This window comes from Meleagris gallopavo, chromosome 3 (genome assembly GCF_905368555.1).
Source record: "Meleagris gallopavo chromosome 3, MGAL_WU_HG_1.1, whole genome shotgun sequence".
NCBI lineage: Eukaryota > Metazoa > Chordata > Aves > Galliformes > Phasianidae > Meleagris > Meleagris gallopavo.
Window position 1 is genome coordinate 6,976,306 of NC_139406.1, and position 24,674 is coordinate 7,000,979.

The 24,674-nt window shown below is 41.6% G+C and overlaps 1 long non-coding RNA gene across 1 annotated transcript in view; it reads right to left on the minus strand.

The window, feature by feature from the left end:
- Window positions 1-2,241: 2,241 nt before the first annotated feature.
- The window catches only part of LOC146544584 (uncharacterized), a 76,572-nt gene continuing 54,139 nt past the window's right edge, over window positions 2,242-24,674 (minus strand). The window contains exon 4 of the long non-coding RNA XR_014882271.1: window positions 2,242-11,906. This is a non-coding gene — a long non-coding RNA (uncharacterized LOC146544584). The remainder of the gene's footprint in view (window positions 11,907-24,674) is intronic.

Below are 24,674 nucleotides of genomic sequence, written 5' to 3' on the forward strand. Positions count from 1 at the left end.
GGAAGAAACAAGGCAATAAATAGGATTGCAACCCTGGACTTCAGGAGAGAGAACTTTAATCTCTTCAATGGCCTTCCTGGAAATATCCTATGGATTAGATCACTGGAAGGTAAAGGGACCTATGAGACTTGGTTGACATTCAAGCACCACTTCTTCCAAGCTCAAGATCACTAGAAATGATCTTGACTAGAAGTAAGAAATCAGGCAAAGGTAGGGGGAGACCCACATGGATGAGCAAGGAGCTCATAGAAAAATGTCTACAGAACACAGAAAGGAGATCTGAACATCTGAGAGGAATATGGGAACATTGTGAGGGCATGCAGGGATGTGATGAGAAAGGCTAAGGCCTATTTGGAATTAAATGTGGTGAGAGAAGTCAACAAAAAGAATGGCTTTTTAAAGTATATCAGTAGCAAAACAAAGACTAGGGAAAATGTGGGTCTGCTGTTGAATGAAGTGGGTGCCTTGATAATGGAGAACACTGAGAAGGTGGAGTTATCAAATGCCTTGTTTTAGTCTTTATTGGTAAGACTGCCCCTTGGGAGTCCCAGACCCTGGAGGTAAAAAGAGAGAATATGGAGAAAAGTAGACAACCCCACTGTTGAAGAGATCATCGAGGCAAACTCAATGTGCACCAATCCATGGGCCCCTATGTGATTCACGCATACATGCTGATGGAGCTGGCAGAAGTGATTGCCACACCACCTTCAGAGGTGCCTCAGAACTGGAGGAACTCCAATGTCATTTCAGTCTTCAAAAAGTGCAATGAGGAGCCAGGAAACTACAGTCAGCCTCACATCCATTCCTAGGAAGGTGATGGAACAGCTTATTCTGGATATCATCTCCAAGTAAGTGGAAGGAAAGGTTATCAGGTGTAGTCAACATGGACTCACCAAGGGGAAGTCATGCTTGACCAACGTGGTAGCCTTCTATGATATCATGACTGTCTGGGTTGACGGAGTGAGAGCAGTGGATACTTTACTTCAGCAAGGCTTCTGACACTGCCTCCCATAACACCCTCATAAGTAAGCTTATAAAGTGTGGGGCAGATGAGTGGATGGCGTGCTGGACTGAGAACTGACTGATTGGCAGAGCTCTGAGGGTTGCAACTGGTGGCACGGAGTCTAGTTGGAGATCTGTAGCTAGCAGTCTCCCCAGAGACTGATACTGTGCAGTCTTGTTCAACATCTTCATCAATGACCTGGAAGAAGAGATAGAATGTACAGTCACAAGTTTGCTGATGAGACAACACTGGGAGGAGTTACTGACACACCAGAAGGCTGTGCAGCCATTCAGTGAGACCTGGACAGATTGGAGAGCTGGGCAGAGAGGAATCTTATGAAAGTTTCTTGGGAGGAATAACTACATGGGTTGACGTGATGGTAAGGAGCTCTGCAGAGAAGGACTGGGTGTCCTGATGGACCACGAGCCAGCAGTGTGCCCTTGTGGCCAACGTCAATGGTATCCTGGGGTACATAAAAAAAAAAACTTGCCCAGTTAGTTGAGGGAGTTAATCCTCCCTCCTCTGCTCTGCTCTGGTGAGGCCACATCTGGAGTACTGGTGTCCGATTCTGAGTTCAGGAAAGACAGGGTTCTATTAGAGAGTCCAATGGAGGACCTCAAAGATCATTAGGGACTTGGAGTATCTTCCTTATGCTGAGAGATCTGAGACTGTTCAGTCTGGAAAAGATTGAGAGGGGATCTTATCAATGTGGGGTGCAATCAAGTGGATGGGGCCAGGCTCTTTTCAGTAGTGCCCAGAGAGAGAACAAGGGGCAAGGGGTACAAACATGGCAAGTTCCACATGATCATGAGGAGAAACTTGCTTGCTTTGAGAGTTACCAAGCACTGAAACATGCTACCCAAAGAGGTTGTGAATCTCCTTCTTTGGAGATATTCAAGACCTACCTGGACGCTTTTCTGTGTGACCTGCTGTAGGGAACCCGCTTTAGCAGGGAGGTAGATTAGATGATCTGCTGAGGCCCCTTCCAACTCCTATAAGTCTGTGATTCTTTGATTCTGTGCTGTCCGCCCAGAGCAATTCTCATGCTCATCTTACCTGCAGGTCCACCTGAGACTATTGCAGCCCTATATCTGTCCATGTGAGCCGTGCAAGTACTACTGAACCCACAGCCATAGGAAAGACGAGGAAGGGTTTTCCTTGATTTTCTCCACATGTTTTTCCTTTTTTTTCACTCAGTCTCCTGACTGGAGAAAATTCTTTTTAAAACCTAGGAGATCTTTTTGTTTTGCTTTGTTTGTTTGTTTTTATTTTTGAATATATTTTCATCACTGTCTGACAGGAATGCCAGATTCACAATTTGAAAATTCTGCATGTTAACTTTAAAAAAATAAAATAAAATCAAATGCAATTAACGAGGCCACAGAGAGATGAAGAAACCACATGTTTCAAAATGCTTCATCTCACCAAAAATGCCTTTCACAACTTTAACCTGCTTTCAGCAAAGCAGGCTCACCACATTAATGAGCTAGCACAGTTCTTCACTTCATAACTAAACTTTCTGAAAAGATGATCTACCATATTTTTTTCATTTACAGTAAATCATCATTATGCTATATAACTTATGAGATACATTTTGAAAATACCATGTGTTGCTTGTACTGCTATTTCAGAAATTTAAGGAAATAAACCTTACTGCATATATTTGCAAAGCTGTTTGCAAGATTTTGGAGTCTAATTAACTGCAAGTTCTACTCAAATGAGAAAATAAAGAAATCACAGAGAGATTGAGAAGCAGCACAAGAGTGGAATTATCTCAGGAAATTAATCAAAATGTGCATAACCAATTATTTGACAGATACTGCTTCTAATTAGCCAGATACTACAGCTGACAGAGAAAGCAAGGTGGCTTTTTACATAGGAGCAAAACACAGGACACCATGATCTATTCTACAGTTATTTCTCCTAACACCTCAGTTAAGACAGTCTCTGATCAAATCTGGATATAAATAACTGCACATTTCCTATTCTGTGTCTGTGTAAGCCAATGAAGTCCACAGGCTGCTAGATCTGGAAAACATTACCCTGTGTTCACCACCCTGTCCAGACGCAGGGAGAAGTCCAGCTGAGAATGTTATCCTGGCCCATGCCCAGCTTATGCTTGCAATATGCTTTGTACCCATGTTATCCCCTGCTATTTGAAAACACAAAACAACTTTGTTGAGTTTCTAAAGTCCACTATTTCATTACTTCACGTACTGTTAATCTGCAGTGTTGGGGGTGGCTCTGTTTTATTTCAGACTCATCAAACTCAGCGTGGTCCACTGAGGTTAATCTTTCCCACCCCAGCAATACTTTCGTGCTGCTCCAAATACTGCCAAAGCGCAGTTCAGACATGCCTGTATTTACGTCTAGGCATGCCCACACACATTTCTAGGCATGTGTATACAAACACATGCACACAAGCACAGAGAAACAAAATACAGTTCCATCATGTTTTTCCTTTAAAGTGATTTTAGCCACTGGCATTGCAAAATTAGCCTGGCCTACAACCAGGAGCCTGCACCTGCATAGATCCCAGTTGCAGAACCCCTCCTGTAATTGTTAAGCAATTTGCCTGTTAAGCATCACTGGCAAGAGTCTGGGAGCACTTACACTCAAACAAGCATTTGTTTGGCTCTGTCACTAAGACACTGCGTTATTCTTCAGACTGTCTAGAAAGCTGCCTGTTACCATACTGGCAAAGGGTTTTGCTCTCTCCCTCCAGTGGATGAAATGCACCTTTTGTTCAAAGGAGCACAGCACAGAAGAACCAAATCCTTCCTAAAACAACATTCCTATCCTACACATTTCCCTATATTTGGAGATGTAGGAAGGAGCAGAGCTCGTTGTTCTCTGCTCCCACTCTGACTTCTTTATAGAGGAGCTGGATGTGGTAAGGAGATAAGGAGTAGTTCAGCCTTTTTGTCCTTGGAGAGTGCATTTACTTTCTATTTCTCTTTGCTTCTCTCTCTTTTATCTAGCTTTATCTAGTCTCTGCTAATGTTATTTTATCCATCCTGGTCAGTGCTGCTGGCGTGTGCTAGAGCAGTGAAAATACTGCAGCCCGTGCTATAGGTGGCAGCAACCAGACTAAAGATGACCCACAGACCATGGGATCATGTTCTGCTTCTACAGCTCTCTGAAATCCATGTTGCTCTGTCTTCACTACTACTGCCCTCCTAACGCATGCAACTTAAAGTTGAGGTGCAAAAAAAAAAAAAAATGCTGGCAAACACATGGTCTGAATAAGCACTGTAACATGACTGCAAATAAAGGCTCTCAAGGAGGTCAGGGAAAAGCTGCTGGAGCAGGTGGGAACTAATAAATGTTTGCCATCCCTTTGACTCTCCCAGTTTCCAAGATTTCAGAACAGCTTATTTATAAAAATGCACTAAAAAAAGAATTGCACTAAACATGCTCAATTCTGTTGCTTTTACCCTACATAATGTCCAGGGCACTAAATATTGGCTGGCTCCTCAGCACAAAAATGAACAACAAAAATTAATTTATCATTCTCCATTTCCTTCAATTTCTTTTTCTCAATTCCCCTCCTTTAGTTTTATGTAGAACAGAGAAAAAGATCAAAAATTAGCAAATGCACAAATCTCTGGTGAAATATATATATATATAATTTCTGGTGGTAAGCCATTTATGGTAAAATCACTAAATCTATTTGTGTAGAAAAATGTCTAGGCCGAACCTGTTGCCGTGCCCTCTGAAGTCAGTAGGAATTCATTGTTTGACAGAATTGCCCTCTAGAGATGCCCTTCTCAGACATGTTCTTTGGTGATCCTCCCCCTCTACTCTGCCCTGGTCAGGCCACATCTGGTGTACTGTATTCAGTTTTGGGCTCCCCAGTTCAAAAAGAACAGGGATATTCTAAAGAGAATCCAACAGAGGGGCGCAAAGATGATTAGGGACCTGGAGCATCTCCTGTATTGAGAGACCTGGGGCTCTTCAGTCTGGAGAAGAGAAGACTGAGAGGAGATCCTATTAAGTACCTGAAGTGTGGGAGTCCAGTTGATGGGGGCAGACCCTTTTTTGGTGGCCAGCAACAGTGGAACAAGAAGCAATGGGCAGAAACTGAAACCCAGGAAGTTCCATCCTAATACAAGGAGTAACTTCTTTGCTGTCAGAGTGACAGCGTGCTGGAACAGGCTGCACAGAGTGGTTGTGAAGGCTCCATCTCTGGAGATACTGAAGAACTGCCTGGACACCTACATGTGTGACCTGTTATAGGGAACCTGCTTTAGCACAGGGGGTAGATTAGATGATCTCTGGAGATCCTTTCCAAATCCTACAATTCTGTGATTCTGTGACAAACAAAAATTTTGGAGATGCCCATCTCTAAAGGCAAACTGTTGTAGGATTCTGGAAAACCTTGGTTTAATATGTATTTATAATGGTAAAAATGAATGAATGATACTGAAAGAGCTGGAGCTAAGTGAGAGGGATCCTGCCTTTATTGTCTTGTGGCCAACATAAAGAACAGACAGAAAGGCACTTTGAGCATGGAGTGCTAATTCCTATAGAAACCATAGCACCATTTCTGTCTTTTACCTTTATTCTAACTTATCATGTAGGTTTGGAGTAATCAAAATTCTGGGCCACCAAGCCTTTACTTGGTTAATTTCTAAGAGAGGACAAATTCTGAGGCCATTCCTTGCTTTCTTTATAGACTCCCCCACCAACGGATGAAAAGGTTTTTAGCCATGCCATTAATCTGCAGGTACTTCAGTGAGGAGTTGACAAGCAGTCTTAACAAACTACTGAAGACCAGTACTTGAAAAATGGGAACCATTGTTATTCCATGCCTTGCAGATTATGAACTGATATCTGTAGCCTCCATCCTTTGCTTGCACTTTCTAACATGGAAATCTCTGCACATTTAGAGGAGCGTTCAGTTAAAAAGGAAATAGATTTCTCTGTCTAATTAGTCTAAGTGCTCTCTCCTCGCCTTTGTCCTTGTCTTTCTGGGATCCCATTTACGGCGCTATTTAAAAGGAGTCACATCTGTTACAATGAGCTGTCTGTCAACTAAACGTCCCATATCAGGCACAATTTTCTCTCACCTTTTACTTATACTTTTCAGTAACAAGATGATAGATGCAGATTTTAGTCAGCAGTTCTTTCAAACTGCTGAAAGGAAAGTTTGCCCTCCTCCCTATCCTCATCCAGCCTGCAAGACACACTTGATTTAGATACACCATGAACACGCAACAGAAAACTGGGATGAGTTTGGCCTTCAAGTTTGCTTTTCTTTGGACCATTAAAAATCAACTCAGTCTCTGCATGTTTTAATTGAAAAGAGTGTTAAACGTTCAGCAGCAATAGACATATGCCTCACTGTAAATTTTACATTCAACCCTAGCTGTTGCAGCTGGTGTTGATTTAGTGTTACCCCGCTAACCCTGCTGGGTGTTTTTTCACTTGATTTACATTCCCTGTGACGGGTGGAGGTAACATTTCCAAGAGCGTGAAAAACAAAGTGACCTTATAGCTAAAACCTCACTCCAACAGGCAGCAGAGCAGTGTTTTCACCACCTAACCTTTAAAAGCAAAGCTGCACAGGTCACCCTGAGGAACACTGCTGCAACGAACCTTGCTTTCATCTGCAGGCCACAAACACCCAGGGCCAGCTTTGAACATTACTGAATGTGTTGGAAAGAGAAGTTAACCTTGATCCTAGCTCAGGGATTGCTGAAGCCACTTGGGCAGTCCCTGCCACCCAGAAAGACCTCTTTGACAGCTTCCAGTCTGGATGTTTGCACTGCAGTGCTTATATGAGATGGCTTTTTTCCCAGCTCTATGGGGCGTTTAGGTTATGAACTCTTAGAATGTTGGTTTTGCTGCACCCTGGTCTTAGCAGACCTTCAGAGGCTCAGTCACACACAAGCAGTGAGTAAACTATTAATTGTTAGGAGTAATAAAACTTTTGTCTGAAGTACCCATGTCGTCTTTGTAATGGACAGCTGGTCAGTACTCTTTGCAAATTTAGTATCACACAGTGAAAATAATGATATTTCTTCTGAAGTTCCACTTTCTATCGGTGTGCAATCAGCTATTTTCCACTCCTACTTCCAAATTCTGGTAGCGCTGAGGTCTAAGTCTTGGCGTAACATTTTAGTCTCGGTTTAAATACAAATAATAATGCTTGCTGCACAGTTAGCATATATAAGGGCTCTCCAAAAGTAATGCCCCCTATTTTATTATATTGACCCACAATATCAGAGGCAGATGTTGGTGATAAAGCAGTAGGGGTTAAACTTTCCCACCAATATTCCATTACATTTTGTTGCTGTGTGACAGATGGCAGAAGAGGGGCAAAATCGTGTCTGATGTGAAGTGAAAGTGAAGCAAAGGGGTAGAAGTGAATTCCTCCATGTGGAAAATATTACACGCCCATTGACAATCATTGATGTTTGCTGAACACTGATAGTGACCAAACAGTGGATGTAAGCACAGTGTGCCAGTGATGGTGCATTTCAATGCTGGCAACAGTGACAGTGGGTCACCTCTGCTGCTGCAGGTTGTTACAAGCACGGCACGCAGGCTCTTATTCATGGCTGGTGAAAGTACATAGCTAATGGAGGTGACTGTGTTGAAAATAATGTTTTGCAGTTGAGACTTTGCTCTAGCAAACAGTGCTATTGTGCTCTCTGTGTCTGTTGTAGTTTCCATGGAAATAAACAGGAGGCATTACTTTTGCTGCAATTTACATATAAAGCCAGACTTGAAGTTCCTTATCAAGACCATAGGAAAAGAGACTGGAAGCAGTGCTCAGTTTTTACAGAGACTAAGCTGTGTGCCTGGCTGCACAAAATGGTTGTTATCAGAGGTGAGACCAACTCAGCCTTGCTGACTGCCTGCTTATGCTGTTTTCCACTGTTTCCATTTCAGACAACAAAAACTCTATTGCCACCAAATGATATTTAATAGCAAACTATTTGAAAGTTCTTGGTTTAAATGAAAAGCAGATCCTGATTCATCATCTTAACATACTTGTTAATACCTCTAGCTCCAGTTGACACTGTGGGTGGGAATCCTAGTTGCAACCTTGATCTGATCTGACCCAGCCATAGTGGCTGCATTTTATCTCTTTGCTGCATTTTATCTTACAGTATAGATACCTTCTGAATTTTTTTTTTGCTTTTTTTTTTTTTTTTTTGCTTTGCTTTGCTTTGCTTTGCTAAGCTTAGCATGAAGCACAATGAAGCTAGAAGGAACAAAATCTCTGTTTTTAAGCCATGTTCTTTAATGAGCCTGCCTCAAATTAAACCAGCCTCCATTATAACTTCAAAAACCTTCCCACGTTATAGATATGCTTTGTGTATCTCAGAAGCAAAGTTCACGCCAAAGGGCATTTTTTTAGCTTAGCTGCCAAATGCTGCATTAAATCACTAGCTGAAATGCTGATTCATCAGACCCTGCTCATCAGGGATCAGAAATGCCTGTGTGCTCTCAGATAGAGATTGCTTTCTTTTCTGTGAGTTCAGATGCCTCTTCTGTGACAAGTTTCAAGCTTTGTGGCCTCAATAAATCCTTATTTGATTCTGGATTTCCATCACAGATTCAAATCTACCAGCTAGAAACCTTTAAAAACCTCTCATGGAGGTATGATAGTTGGAATATGATCAAATGTAATTCTTTGCTGTTTTTCTTACAAAAGATGGACTCTCTTTGGAAGCTGGACCACAGATGTTATTATCTGTCCATCCTGTGGGGGATATTTCTGTTTTCAAGGGACCCTAGCTCAGCAGACACACATTCTTTCATTGAAACCAAAGAGACACACAGTGCCACCAGCTCCCTGGATTTTCTGGTTTCACTGAAATCATAGGATTTTAAGTAGAAGCTGGAGGTTAAGAGAAGGAAGAATTAACACAAGCAAAAATAATGAGGAAAGGGCACTGTGATGCAGAAATTTTGGGAAACAGAATTGGTTTGGTACTTCAGGGCAAAATTAATTGCTGGACAGAGGTAGATTGTGTGGTATAGTGTCTCTAACGAACAGCAAAATCATCTTGTTCAGTAAATTTAAAAGAGTTTACAACAGGTTCTTTGTCAGACGCTCACATTTGGTCAGTGTAGTTTAAAGGAAAATGACTGGGTTTTATTGATATTTTTAATCTCAAAAACACTACAGAATTTATGATCTGACTTACAGATCTTACAGATCTTAAAGTCTGAATCTGATCGAATCTCTTTGGGTTACCACTATTGTTAATGAAGCCAAAACAAACAATTTAGATGAAATTCACTGCTAGGCAGACAGCATATTGGGCAAAGAATATGACAAATTTCACAACACTAAAATAATTTTTCTAAAATTCTTTTTTTCCCCTTCTGATTCACCCAGATCTGGCAATGACACCAACAACATTTCGCTTTTGGATTCAAAGATACTTGGATTGGCCTGAATTTGTTCTAATCCAGCTCCTGCTGCTATTTACAATGATATTAAATGATAGTGCTTTTCAAAAATATTATAATTCCCTTTGCACTGGTATTTTATGGGCTGAAGTCCCATGATCCCTTATGCAGCTGTCAAAACCTCCGACTTTCCCAGGACAACTGTTACAGTTTATTTAAGTGCTGTCACTGCCAAAATCCTGGGCATTCCGAAAATCTGAGGGTAGCACAATATAAGCTGAACTTCAGGAAAAAAAAAAAAAAAAGAAATGGAGTATATTGCTCACTGAGTCAATATGTAAATGAATTAGATAAGAAAAGCCTTCTTCGAAAGGAAGGGGTCACCAGCAGAGTTTCTGTTTCTACTGCAAATTTCAGTACTGACTGGCTGCAAAAAGTTCCCTCCTTCTGCACTGCAGAGGTCAGGGCTGGACAGCAGTGATGGGGTTGGCCAGGCCCCAGAGCATCGTTAAGCTTTTCAGATGCTCCTCTCTTGGTAGCAGAATGGTTGGCCCGCTGGGTAGCACAGACTTTTTGATACAAAATGTAGAACCCAAAGAAAACACGCTGATCAGTCTTAAGGTAAATGCAGGGTTACAGATTTTGTTTTCAAAGTTTCCTTTCAATTTATTTAAAAAAATTAAATTGGCACTACCAAATTTAATGACAAGGCTACCCTGCTGAGTTTGGAGCCCAGAAAGCTATTGTCTCCCTGGTCTATGTATCCTAGATTGTGCTAATGTTTCCTATAATGCGGCTAATAACCAACCATCAGCAATAAATGCCTTGTCATCTCATTGTCGCACACAGCAATAGCTGGAGCACTGATACTGACAAATGAACCTGCATAATCACTTTAGATTTCTTTGTTACATTTCACAGTGTGAAGACTGCTTCTGCTCAGCACGTCACAAAAAAACAAACAAGAGCTATAGCTGTCTCCTTCATCAATCTTGGCTTATTTTTGTCAGCCCTGTGCCTGTACCGCCGCAACCCACTGCTGCTTGGCAGTGGATGGGGAAGCTGATGGCTTGGTGAAGAGAAGATGGATGGTGGACAGAGCAAGATGGGTGGACCTCTGGGCTTTCCCTTTGCCTTTGCAAGCAGTTTTTGCCTTGAGAGTGCAAATTGGGAAGGGGGAAAGTTTTTTGTACTTTCCAAGGCTGCTTCACATGGAAAAAGAGAAAAGTGGGAAGGGGGGGCCCTCATTAAAATCCAGTTGAGTCTGACATTTTCCCTTTTACCTTTTCAATCTTTTTATAGTTTCAAATCATTAACTATCAGCGTGAAGCTCAAAGGTAGTGCTAGCCATCTATGAAACAGTGACACATTTGACAATAATGCTTTTGAAGAGCTTGTCACATCCTCTTCCCAAATCAGTCTCATTAATGCTCAGACTGTCTCTCTTTTCTCCCTGCTTCTTTTCTCCTGATTTCTCTCTAATTAGCTTTTTTTTTTTTTTTTAATGCTCCCTCATTCCCTGGTTTGAGCTTTAAAAAATAAAATAAAATAGAAAGAAAGAGAAAAGAATAAAGAAAAAAAAAGAAAGGAAGTGGATGTCATTTCCATGAACCCTAAGGCCAAGTTAATCAGCAGAATTAATGATTCTATTACCCATTAGACTTGGGGCTATGGTGCTTATATGGCAGCACCCAGTGTTCTACAATCCCATGCTTCCTCGCTTTGCACTGACAAATGTAAACTTTTGCTCTCTACCACAAGCCAGCTCCCCAATCCAATTCGCAGTGGCTGCAGCAAGCCCAGAGGGCAGCTGGGACGTGCCCTCTGCAACAAGGAGGTAGCAAAACTAATCCCTTGAAACAGCGAAGGTGGGAAAAATCAGGCCATACTGATTTTTCTTCTATCAGCAGTGCTCCAGCTGTGGCAGTTCCTCATGTGGATGTTTGTAGGTGTGACCTGGGGGAGGTGGCGGGCAGCTCTCAGTGCTTCACAACCAGCATGAGGCCCTGCAAATCAAGATGCCTATACGATTTCTCTCACTCAAAGTGCATTACCTTCCAGCCTTTACAGCCTGTCTGGCTGATGGGTGAAACAACCCTTGCTCTTTTGCAGAACAGAAATTGGAGCAGAAAGGCAGGCTTTAATATCAGGAGCCACCAAGGGCACAGAGCAGCTGAACCTGGACAGAGGTTTCTCCTGGTGCCCCTGCTCTTGGAAAACACACCACTGCCCACAAGGATGGCAGGGAACATACTGCATGGGCTGGGATCCCCCAGGGACAGGCAGTGGTTCTCCATCTTCATGCCAGGGCAGTCTGGGATGGGAAGGCAGTGAGTGGTGTTAGCTCATCTGCTCCTCTCCTTGCTCTGAAGAAACCCTACTCTCATTGCAGAGTGTTCCCCAAACCAGCTGTGGCAGATCAGCATGGAGATTATGGCGGATGTTGTAGGATACCGCGTGCAGGCGTCCCAATGAAGAATTTTCTTGCATGAATTTGGTAATGCAGCAAAAATGCTGGCCTCAAATTTTCCTGCAAAACAGGGAGAAAGGTTACATTAGCAGACAGTGGGGAAGAATAATAATCAATGAAAAAATTAGGACAAAATCTACAAGCAAATGCTGAGTGGCAGCCCAGTCAGTGATTAGCATTAGAACTTCTCCCACATGGAGACATTATTTTGCCATGATATTTTTCACGCACTGTTGTTTCAGATTCACTGGACCGATGTGATGGAGGAATTGCTTCCCTCACCCAAAACTAAACTGACCTGAGAGAAAATCCTTGATTTTATTGCCTTGCTTTGAGTGCCTGTTCAGAATTAAGTGCTTCTTTAGATATAGCTTTAATATGTACTTCTCAAAAGTGCTTTCAACAGTAGATATGGCAGACCAGGGAAAAATCTAGCCCAACACATTTAACCAGATGAAACAGACCTAAGGCACAGGGGACATCCTTAAGTTCCAACTCATCTGGCCCCCAAAATCCATAATAATAATATTTTTATTTTAGCACTCATACCTGAAGGCCTCTAGGTACTTTAAAAAAATGTATAGAGTAGTAAAAGCAATTTAGTCCCCAGTACTTGCATATTTTAATGCATGGTAGATTATTATTCCTTTGCACACATATTGCTTTAGTCATCTACATTTTTATACCCTTCCTTTTACTGTACGACTGTGTTCTTAACTATATTTATGAACTGCTGTATTTTCCCTGTACACCTATGCACCTTATTATTTATTCATGATCTCCCATTTTCTTGTAAGTTATTGTTTTCAATATATTTCTTAAAATCAATAACAAAGCTTAAACTCCAGCTTTTGTCCATTTAACTGAAGAAGAGACTATGAGGAGCTGCACGGTGTTTGTTCAGTTGGTTTATGCATAGGAGTACAGGCAGGATTTGGCCCAAAAATGATTCAGCCCAGGTAGATGAGGAACCATGAACATTCACAGTACGTCCTGCCTCTGCTGCTCACACACACGAGCAGGTGCAGGTATCAGCCAACTTCATGCCTGTGTTAGGAGGATGCCTTTTGCTAGTACAGACATTTCATTAACAATCAAAATCCCTCCTCCTGTCAGGTTAGCCAAGGCTTTACTGCCATGCTGTGCCATCTCCCAGAGGATCTTCCTTCAGAAAGTAGGGATGCCCTTGGTCAGCCCTTCCCAGAACCACTGCCCCTCCAATTGCACCAGCTCAGGTAGGTCTGTGTGCATCTTTTCAGTGAGATGGAAATTGTTTGCCTTATGAACAACAGCACTGGATGTTTACAAACATTGCACTACTGAGCCTAGCATCCTTTTGTGTCTTGTTCTCTTCCCAAAGAAGAACATTGAGTATGGCTAATCTGAAAGAGCTGCTAAAATGGATTAGCTAAAATGTATTAAATCTTAGGTATGTAGTCAGCTTCAGAATTAAGTTGGCCTTTATAAGTCTTATCTCACTTCACTTTAATTCTGAACAAGAAGATCTACACAGGGATTTAATGCAATTTAATCAATCCACTTTAAATTCAGGCCATTTAGCGAGTTTGAATTTGTTTCCCTCTGAATCCCTGTATAGACAAACCCTTGACAGATATGCCTGAGGGATGGCTGGTGGATGTTAGGAACTTGCGGTGTTGTACCTGTTTTCCTGCAGAATGATGCAGGATTCCTATTTTCACATGTGTATTTGCATTCAAGCATCCGTGCTCCCTTGTAATTTTGATACAAAAACCCTCTTGAATGAAACTTGCTTCTGAAAATTGACAGAATCCTTTTTGTCATGACTGCACACAGGTGCCCTTTTTAAGAAGTCCTTTTGGTTCTACCAGGACCGACAAAAGTGCAAACACAAAATTTAGATGTCCGAATAGAAGAAGACAGCTCTCATAAATTCCTTCCCAGAGCATCAAGCCATGGGGAGACACAAAGACTATTTCTGACAACAGACACCTTTTATTCATGGAGCTCTTACCACCAACAGACATGCTACAGAGTTGTTTTTATCTACCAGCTACTTCAGCAAACCAAATCCAACTGTCTCCCTGGAGCACCTGGAGACCAGTTAGTCCCTCTTTGTCTATATACGGTACTGTTGAAATGCAGATCATTTAAGCTGCTTAAGAGGAACTACCATGCTTCCCTGACTTTTCTGTCCCTGAAAGGAGGAGGAATGAGCTGGGAATACAAAACCTTTCTGTCTGTCTTTCTCTCCTTCCCATTTATTCATATTGATATATCTAAGCCTTCATCCCCTCTATAAGGTATATTTCTGTTCAGAAGTCACATATTTCACACTGTTCATCTCCTAAGGGCAGTAAGAACAACATATAACAGGAAATTGTCATTTCTCCACTATTCCTTTGGGGTTTGTATCATAGTTCAGAAAAGTGTGGGCAAGCCTGTAACTTGCAGGATTTTGCAAGTTTCCCTGCACATTTTATTTTCTAAAGTCATTTAAAATAAAATCGTCAACGAGAGCAGGCACAATATATATGAGAAAAATATTTTTTGTTGCTGTTTTTCAGATGGAGTGAGGCCGGCCAGTGAAGATGATGCTTCATTGTTTGAGACATAGGCCTGTGTCACCACCTTCTGAGAACACAGCCACGTGTTCTTAGACAGCATGGGGAAAGGAAAATGACATTTCTACATCACACACATCCAGTCATTGTCATCTGAAAGAGGCAAGCTTGTCACAAGCAGTTCCATAACTGTTTTCAGAGATCTCCATAGGAAATGAAAGCAGAGGGTCTTGTTCTGGGTTTGATGCCATTCCCAAACTAGCAGATCAATGTCTTTTCTTCTCTTACCTAGAAGATCGGGCACCAGTTTCTCAGTATACTTACAGCACTGGCATGTCCCTCTGCCCACACCTGTCCTTGTCCCTTTCTCACCACCGTCTTGTCATCAGGCTCTGTACCTCAGAGGGCATGTGCAGTGCAGTGGATTATCTTTCCTCGCCCTTAAGTGCAGATCAGTAAAAACATTTCCATTGCTGTATTTTCATTTCTCCTTTGTTCTATTCAAACAATTGATTTTTTCCAGGCCTCTCTTACTGCCTGTCACAGGGCCTACAAAGTCACCCCTGCAAAGGGTATCCATCTGTTCTGCTAGCTTCATCTCCTTTTCTTTCTAAGCACATTGTAATGCTGGCCTCCCACTTTATATGCCTCACACCTTCACGTACCTGCTACACCTTCCTGACTGAAGTCCTGCCAACAGTCTCTTTCCAGTCGCTGACACTAGTTTTTCTGTCTATTCTTCACCTTCTTGTGCTGCTATTTTCCCATGTTCACTAGTACAGGCCCGTACACAAAAACCCTCTGTAAACCTGTCCACAGATCCTTCCCGTATCTGTTTCCCTCGAAAGGGAGGCCCACATAAAAACCAGCCCCTCAGTGATGGCTGGGATAGCCAGGAGTCCGCTGCTACACAATTTTACAGCATTTGCATGGCAATTGCACAGAATTTCACATCTCCTTGTTGCCATCCTTCCCTTCTCTTAGGTTACTACCTATCTTGTGTCTGTACAGCACTAACCAAGCAGCATCACTCCTGAGTCCCGGTCACTCCTGACACGCAGACATTAAATGATAGTGTCTTTTTAGATTGGAAACCCGCTGGACAATAAAATCTTTTGCTTTTTCTCCTATACATCATATCACATAGTAGTCATGTTGAGCACAAGTAACAGCCACTCACTATTGAAGATATAGTTAGTGAATTGCCCTTTTACTTATATCTTGTTGCAGTAAGAATATCTGTCATTCTCTTAGCGGTTTGCTGCTTGTAGGGTGATTTTAATTAAAACGTAAAATGTCAAACATTAGTAAGAAGGAGGATAACCCTGTGGGGAGTGAGGATGAATCAAATTTATTAGTCACTGAGCAGCAGGCTGGTAGCCCTTCACTTGGAGAAATTTTAAAAGGCACTTAATGTGAAATATAGAATCAGGCTAATCCTCCCTATTCTAACAATTTAAAAATAATATCACAAGTTTAGACCAATTCCAAAAATTAAAGGTAAAACCACTGCAGAGATTAAAACAGTCTGTTAATATCGTTCTGCAGGATACAGCAAAGACTAAGTTTCATTTATGGGCTGTAAATGAAAATCTCTCTCTTAGGGGTGTTTTTCCCTCTAATAAAGAAATGGCTGTGCTTTGCAATGTATGCAGTGTATAAAGGACTGGAAGAGCAACTGGCATTTGGTAGCAAGCAAGGAAACCAGCCATTGGGTCTGTTTCTTAGGGAACCATTTCCAAGAGCAGAATTTGTTCATCCATACTTCTCAGAAGCAGTAAAGATACTCAGACTGAAGCTGCAAATGTCAGGACTACAGCACATAAGCTCCACCTGTCCTCTTCACCAGCCCAATATGTTCTGAATCCACTGGATCATTCTGTTGGCCTTCCTCATCATCCACAGACTGTTGGCATCCTCATTATTTTGTAATGTTCTCCATTAAAAAGCATTTCTGGAATGCTATTTGCAACATTCAAGCTGACCAACATTCACTTTCTCTTTCTCTTTGTTCTCAAGTTTCAAACTTGATTAACTCAAAGCAAGAATAGAACAGCATCCCAGCTCTCCCATATATATATTGCCTTGTGATATATTCTCCATACAAATTATAGAGAAGTTTAGGAGGGTGTTGAAAGATCTTTACCTTACACATACAGTTAAATACACATAGTAATGCAGAATTTACCATCTTGCAAAAGATGAGCTCTGTGTGGTGTTCTCCCATTGGATTTTCGTCTCTATGAATTGATGGTGAAATTTTCTGATTCCCTCTGTGAAAGGGAAGCAGCAGATTTTGGTTAATAATTGTCTCTCTGCACTTCTTTCCAGCCTCTACCATCTGCTTAGTTATGGTGCTGGGCGCAAGCACTCTTTTCTGGTTGCTCATGGCCCACACAGCTCACAACACATGGCTGGTGTTCTACTGGGTCATGGCAGCACCGCCTCCATAAGAGAGTTAGACTGCCTGCAGGAAAGAGGTTGACTCCTATCCATGACAGGACATGAGCACCTGTAGGAGAAATCAAGGCAGCCATCTCAACAGCAAAATGAAATAGAGGATAAGTTTTGGACCATCACTCCATAACACAGTGCTATTTGATTTTTTTTTAACTTACAACTGGCTATAAATTCTGGTAAAGATTTTGAAGAACTTTTAGCTAGAAATCTTTTAACTGTTTCAGACAGCTTGAAATCTAATTCTATATGGCAGAAAACAGGCAGCATTTGGGAGGGAAGGGGAAGAAAAAAGAGTAGAGGTACAATATAGAGCTTACAAATTACAACCAAGTGGAGCTGTCAATAAGATCTTGCTCACCATATTGTCACAGAATTTTCCTTCTGTGTCATGTTGGTCATTACTGTAACACTACATGAGAAATCACTCCATCTGTTAAAGAAGAAAAGAAAAGCAGCTGCTAGCCTCCTGCAAAGATGGAATTAACAAACACCCAGTAACTGTATTTCTTTCAACTTCTGCCGTCACAATTTTAGTCCCACTTTATTTGTGCCACACAGGCCACCAAGCAGTTCTACTGCTGTAGCAATAAGGTCCTCAAAAAGCTCATTAATCAACACAAAAGATGCTACCTAGGGAAGGAGCATTGCCTTTGACAGTTTCAATTTCTGCACTGATAGTTTGGAGGGTGTCAGGGTTTCTTTGGTGATGGAGGAGAAAAAGTTTACGTTTAAGGGAGTGGGGGCAATAATCTCGTCATCACAGTGGAATACAAGAAATCTTCATAGCAGTGCAATATTATTTTTCTAACCTATCTTGTCATTTGAATCAAGGGAGCTCCATTATGTTCAGCCACAGAAAATAAAAGCATCTGAATGCGTGAAAGCAAGGGGCCTGGAGCAAGAGCAGCAGGCTGTCAGTAGAGGCACTCAGGCTCAACAGGAAGCCTGGGTAGAGGTGTTATGACTTGACATTAATATTGAACAACATGAGGAGCCCTTTGGAACAGGTTTCTTCAGCATCACAGCTAGGCTGCACATACCAAGGAAAGAGATGTGTGGGACTGCACCTACACACTGTACTTTTCTGTGCCTTATGTTGGAGGTAGCTTTTATCTCCCGCAATTCAAGGGACACTGAACCAAGTTCAGAGAAAGTCCAAATCAACATCTAATAGAGACCAAGTCCTATAACAGTCAAGCTTCTGCTATGAAGGGGGAAATCATTAAACACTGCTTACCAAAAAGAACAACTAGCAAAACCAGATGATATCCAGTGCTATATTGAATTAAAAATTAAAATAGCTATGGAAGAATGTAGGCTGGTTTGAGTGATCAGACAGGATTACAGAAAAGACAGCACGTCGCAGTTAGATGAAGCTCAGCTCTGGAAGCTCACATCTCGCCAATTGCCACCTTCATGCAGATGTGTCCCTGCAGTAGTGGAGCTATGCCCAGTGCCCACAACCCAGATACACCCTGTGGCCAAGGTGAGAAATGGAGCCATTGGAGATCATTTGAAGGTGCGTTACCATGCTCATGTTACCCTTCCTATTCCGTTCTCTAGCCACTTGCTTTTGACTGGGAGGAGAGACACGAGCCTCATTAGAAGCATGGCAGGTATAGCTGCTATTGTGCAACTCTTCATCTTCACCAGATCAGAATTTTTTCCCAGAAATTTGCTTCAACAAGCTTGCAGCAGCATCTACATTAGAAGAGAAATTAAAAAAGGCAAATGTATTTCCAGCTTCTTGAACAGAAACCCCCTGAACGCAAAGATTCATTCAGTCTGAGAGCATTCCTGATCAATTTGCTATCCTGTAGGATTCTTCAGTTCACCTAAGGGTGACGTGCAACTCTTCTGTAGCAGAAAGAAAATGCCAATAGACAGCATCCTTCCAACAATCTGTAACATGGTACAGTAATTTTCTGGAAAGAATGAATGACTTTTGTTACAAGTGCAGGAGCTGTATCTGTTCATCTGGTCTGTTAATTCATCCAAAGACTTTGCTACTGTAAGTGGCTAAATGGCTGCTGGTGGGTTACCTCAAAATAACTACCAAAAATTCTTCACTAATTGAATCTTACTTGCATTACAGCAACTCAAATAAAGACCCATGTGAGATAAATTCTGATTTTCTAATAAAATAAATTAATAAAAATCCAAATCCAAAGAATTTTTACAGAGTAGAGAAGCAATGGGTCAAAGCGAAAATGGGGCACAGAGATTTGAAGCGATGCTGCAAGAGAATAGCAAAGCAAGGAATAGAATTACATCTCTCAAGTCCCAGTAGTGCTTTTAAGAACAGGGACCTCATGTTAGCATCAAGTTGAGATATTCAAACAAGTTGCAGTGTTGTAAAAGTGATTTAAAATAAATAAATAAATAAATCAGTACCCACTCCAGCTGGTTAGGAATTTGTCAGAGGGCTTCAATCTAATGTCACTGGAGAAGGAAGTTAGATTTTTCATGAGAGCACATCAGCTTCTAGAGTGTGGGTGTACAACCTTTTGTCTTCCCTGGGCCGCACTGATTGAAGAAGAATTGTCTTGGGCCGCATATACGTGGGTTGCACCAAAAATAATGCCTCACATTTATTTCAATGGAAACTACAACAGACACAATGAGCACAATAAGATTATTTGATAGAGCAGATTCTCAGTGTTTTTTAACATAGTCACCACCATTAGCTATGCATTTTCTCTAGCAATGAACAAGAGCATGCATGCCATGCTCATAACAATCTCCATCAGCAGAGGTGGCCTGCTGTCATTGTCGCCACTGCTGAAACACACCAGTACTGCCTCACTGTGCCCACATCCAGTCTTTGGTCTCCATCAACAGTTAGCAAGTGTCAGTGAATGTCAATGGGTGCCATTTTTTCCGCAAGGAGGAATTCAATGTATGGCAACAAAATGTAATGGGATATTGTCAGGGAGGTTCAACTCCTACTGCTATACCACCGCCTCTGATGTTGTGGGCCAGCATAATAAAACAGGGGGCATTACTTACAGAGCAGCCCTCATAAAATATATAATATAGCTAATGTATCTAAGTAACAAAACTTATTTTTGAAATTAAAGCAAACAAAAAAAAGAGGGCTACAGAACCATAAAACTAGTGGGATCTGTGACTTTGTTTTTGTGAAACTGACCCATCAGGCTGGTTCAGTGGCAGTGGCAGCCATTCTTAGTGAGCTCTCAAGGTGTTTTCAGAAATTTCTGATGAAATTTTACTCTTTCTGTATTTCATCCTCAAAAACAGCTCCTCACAAATATAAGTAGTACCAAAGAGCGATGACATGAAAAAGGTATGGTTGTGAAGCAGAGGGTATTTCTCTGGTAAGAAAGGGCTTATAGAAGTCAGGTAAAGAGATGTGATCAGATACTGGAGTTGAATATCTGATTGCAACTCTCTACACTCCATTTGAAAATTTGCAGGTAATTACGTCAACTGAAAATGGAATCACAAGTATATCCAAAAATCAATTATTTTTTCAGTTATCTTGAAATCTGTTCTACAATTTCTTTATCAGAATGGAAAGCATGGCAGTGTACTTTTCGCTGTTCACAGGACTGAGTTTATCCCATGTATCACAATGCATACAATTATTTGCCACGACTTGAGTTCAGCACTGCACTGCTCCCTCCCCATGTCCTGGTTTCAGCCCAGACTGTTGATCGTACACCAGTGTTTGGTTGTTGTGAGCAATGGGTGCATGCCTGGGCCAGGCCTGGCCGCTTGGTGGGGCAGAGCTGCCACCATGATGGCATGGGGCAGGGGCAGCCACAGGACAGACTGGGCTGTGCGTGGGCCATGAGTTGGACAAGCCTGTTCTAGAGGAATAAAAGCAACCAACCAACTAGGAACACTCTTCCTGGGGTACTTTCCTCCAGCCCACAGTGAAACTTCTGGCTAAGCCTCCAGAAATCCCTAGTGGGCTAAAGCCTCTCTGAGCTGATTCAGAGCACAGCCTGGCCCCAAGTTTCTCCCACCTTGGAGCACCTCATTGTTGTACTCACTGTCTCTGCTACCTTCTTCAGAAATGAGTAAATGCAGTTGAGTTAATGTGGGAGGGATTCAGTTTCCTGTCCCTGTTCTGAAGAGACCACCTACATGCATGCACCAAAGCTACTGGCTTAGCACACAAATTGAGTTTTAACATAGCAAACAAGCTGCAAGGGCCTAATGGCTTTTTAGTCCTATTGTTTTGACCAGGGACAGGCCACAGGCTTTGGATCTGTGCAAGTATCTTTTATACCAGAGAGTATGCTGTTAGCATTTATGTGGCTTTGGTTCAAGCCATTCTGTGTTTTGACAAGAAAGGAAACTGTCATTTGGAGGCAGCATGACATGAAGGCATTCAGTGCACTGCCAGTCGTACTGTCATACTGCAGTATTTAAGCATAAAGGGTCAGCAAAACCACTGTACCACACATAAACCTTTATATAGTCATATTTACTGTGCAAATGAAGAACTGTTTTGCCCAGTGTTTCTGCCCAGGAGCTTGGCACTGCTGCAAGAGCTGGTCTATGTAGTAAACTGGGTTTTATCTCAGTCTGAAAGACTTTCAAAGTCCTTGAATACAAAAAGCTCAATTTAGGAAGAAATTGCACTGTGGAAATATAATCCACAATGAAGGCTCTCAGAGTCACAAAAAAGCATGACTATATCTCTGATTACTAATTTAATCAGGCACCACAAGCACTTAAGTGAAGAACCCAAACCAGACAAAAGGAGCTCCTCACTGCTGTTTTTAGAAGGCTGTATTTTGCAACAGAAGTGTGAGAAGAGATCCCACTTTGTAACTGATCCCATGTCTGTGGGGCAACGTTTACTAAAACGAAATAAGATTACACCAAAATGAATAGTGAGAATCTGCACAGACCCAACCCAGCACTGGCAAACCATGTACTCACTGTTAAAAGGAAAAAGCAGCATTTCTACCATTCAGGAAGAGCTAGCCTTGATGAGTAACACAGAAAATAAGAAATAAAGCCAAACCAAAACACAGACATGTAAGGGCTACAGGTGAAAGTCTCTTCACTGATAAAGCAAACATCCACAGGAATATCTAGCACATGACAGGACAACCAAAATAATGCAGCAGTTACATACCTCTTGATATGCCCATGAACGGCCCACTGCTGCATACGAAAGTTATTTCTGTTAGCTTAATTTTCTGACAATATCTCTAAGCGGTATAAAAATATCTATATGACACATACCTTCTTCCTCTCACTCATCCTCCTCCCTGCTCATCCCTAAGCAAGCAATGGGTGAAAAAATATCATGAAGACACATAAGGTGGAATGTCTACTTCGTGGATGTATTAATAGCTCAATAGATTTTGTGATGTAATTGCATTAATCGCTCCTGTCCCAACTGGATTTCCAGGAGAAAAAGTAAGGTTCATTTAAATATTAAACACTGAAAGCGTTCAGGTTTTTGTTATGGCTTTGCAAGCAAATATGAAGCACAGTGCTAAATATCAGAATTCTGCCTAGTCAAAGGCTGTTGTGTTAGCAGGAATCCTCACCTATTTGTACAAACTAGCATGTACCAGATGGCTCCATGGGAGTCAGGAGGCTTGAAATGGAGCAATCATTCAGTCTACAGATGGAATATACAGTACATTCCCAGTTAAGTAAGGGGCTCATTTATTCAGATAAATTCTGCATATATGGAGCGTGTCTCAGAGGACATGCCAGTTTCTATCTCCAGATTGCTAGCGAATTTCTAAGCTAGAGTCCATCTTCCTCCATGCTTCTGCTAGCAGATTCCAGCAGAAAGCCACCTTACTAAGAACGTGAAGTTTTGCTCAAGCTGTGCTAACACATTACATTGAACACATTTGTAATTAAAAAAATATATATATTCCAGTCTTTTCACATCTCAGGCAAACATTTGAAGAGAATCTTCTACTTCAGTGTTCTGATCAGAGCTGAACTACATATTTATATACTAATTATGATTATTTATCACCAGAAAATAAATCAATGACTTAATGCTAATTAAGACCTGTAACAGCAACATCCACTGTTGCTGCGCAGAGTCCCAAAAGACAGCCAGCCATGCCTGCCTTTGACATCTACAGTAAATGAAGCACATAGGCAACATGCATGCTATAGTGGAAAGAAGCTAGAAGAATTCTTTCATTTGAACAGACATCCAGAGACGTCCAAGTTTATAACGTGGAGTTGGAAATTCATACAAAAAGCAAGCAATTAATCACATTCATGGGAGAAAGACAATTCACATGTATTTTCTACTTCCTTGACTGAGTTATTGCTTAATTTCAATCCAAGTGATCAAATGAAGGGAAGGAGAGTGATGTGGGCAGTGGCCAGCCACAGATACTCCCAGGTCATTCACAACTAGAGCAAGGGGCTAACTTTCAGGAAGCATTCCATACAAAGGGAAAATACCTCCTCCTATGATTTGTGTTCATTAGCAAACTAATTTAAAACATACAGAGCCCTTCTTCACATACAAAGCTTGAAAGTAGGTCCTGAGAGCATAGTCAAGCTGTGATGCAACCCCAAGAAAATCATTTTCCACATAAGTCCAATTGGGATGCAGAGCTGCTCCAACAGTTGGAGGCTTCCCAGCTTCCCATAGGGACCAGCACCACCCTGCATGAGCATTTCCAGGGTTTCTGGCATCCTTCACAGAGGAGACAGGATGGCTTCCAGGCTGAAAGACCATCAGATGCTTCTTCCACCCTCTCCACTGCCCATACTGTTCCTTCATACCAGTCCACACTGGTCAACTGCTCACTTGAACCCTTATTATTTACCGTTGGGCATAACCTTGGTTCATAGTACCTGACACAAGCAACACAGCATGTGTTGATGGCATAGTATAGAAATGTGAACATTACAGGAAGAGTACTGATTTTTAATAAAAAGTCAGAGGAGCAGGAAGAGGGAATTGTTAAGGGCCTATCTTCCAGTACTTTCCAAAGATGGGAGGAGCTCAATTATACCCAACAGCCTCACCTAATGCAATCATATTTGCTGGCTGTTTGCCTTTGAAGTACTTCTCCTGCAGTATGACTTGACAGTGTATTCTGCTACATCAAAAAGGGAAAGTTTTAGTACCTGTGCTTTTGGAGGGCTCATTAAAAACACACCAAGTAAAAGATGGAGCAGAAAATTGTTAGCAAATCCTCTGGGGCTTTCTGTTTTGTTGTTGTTGTTGTTGTTGTTGTTTTCTCAGATCACAGAGAAGCCCATGCACTTTGTGGACCCTGTTACAGAGACGTTGATCACATGCACCACTGTTAATTCATCACAGCTTTGCTAGGCTACTTGTCTTCATTTGCCATGAATGCAAACAAATTCTACAGACACACCATATCAAATCTGTTCTCCTGAAAAGACACATTCACTGGTGAAACAAAGAGAAACGTAATGGGAATTAATAAACTTACATTTACTGCACTAATTAGCATCTCCTAGAGGGCTTGATTATGTGTTTACACCAGTTAGACACAGCTCAGTATGAGAAAATACCCACATTTCATACATCAAAAGACATTTCTTTCATATTTCCTCTTCCATGCTTGTAGTAGTGAAATGTGAAGACAGGAGCATGAAGGAAGGTAGAATAATTCATTGTCTCCCACTGTTGTACATTCAACATTTTTTTTTTTTTTTTTACAAACACGAAGTCATAAATTAGCTTGTAGCAAAACAGAATTAATTGAATGTCTTAGTACGATCATCAAACCAAGGTTTAAAGTCAATTTATCTGCCTGGGATATTGCTAATGTAGTTTCAGCTCATTAGGGCAAGAGCTGTGGATGGGACACAGATCAGCTCA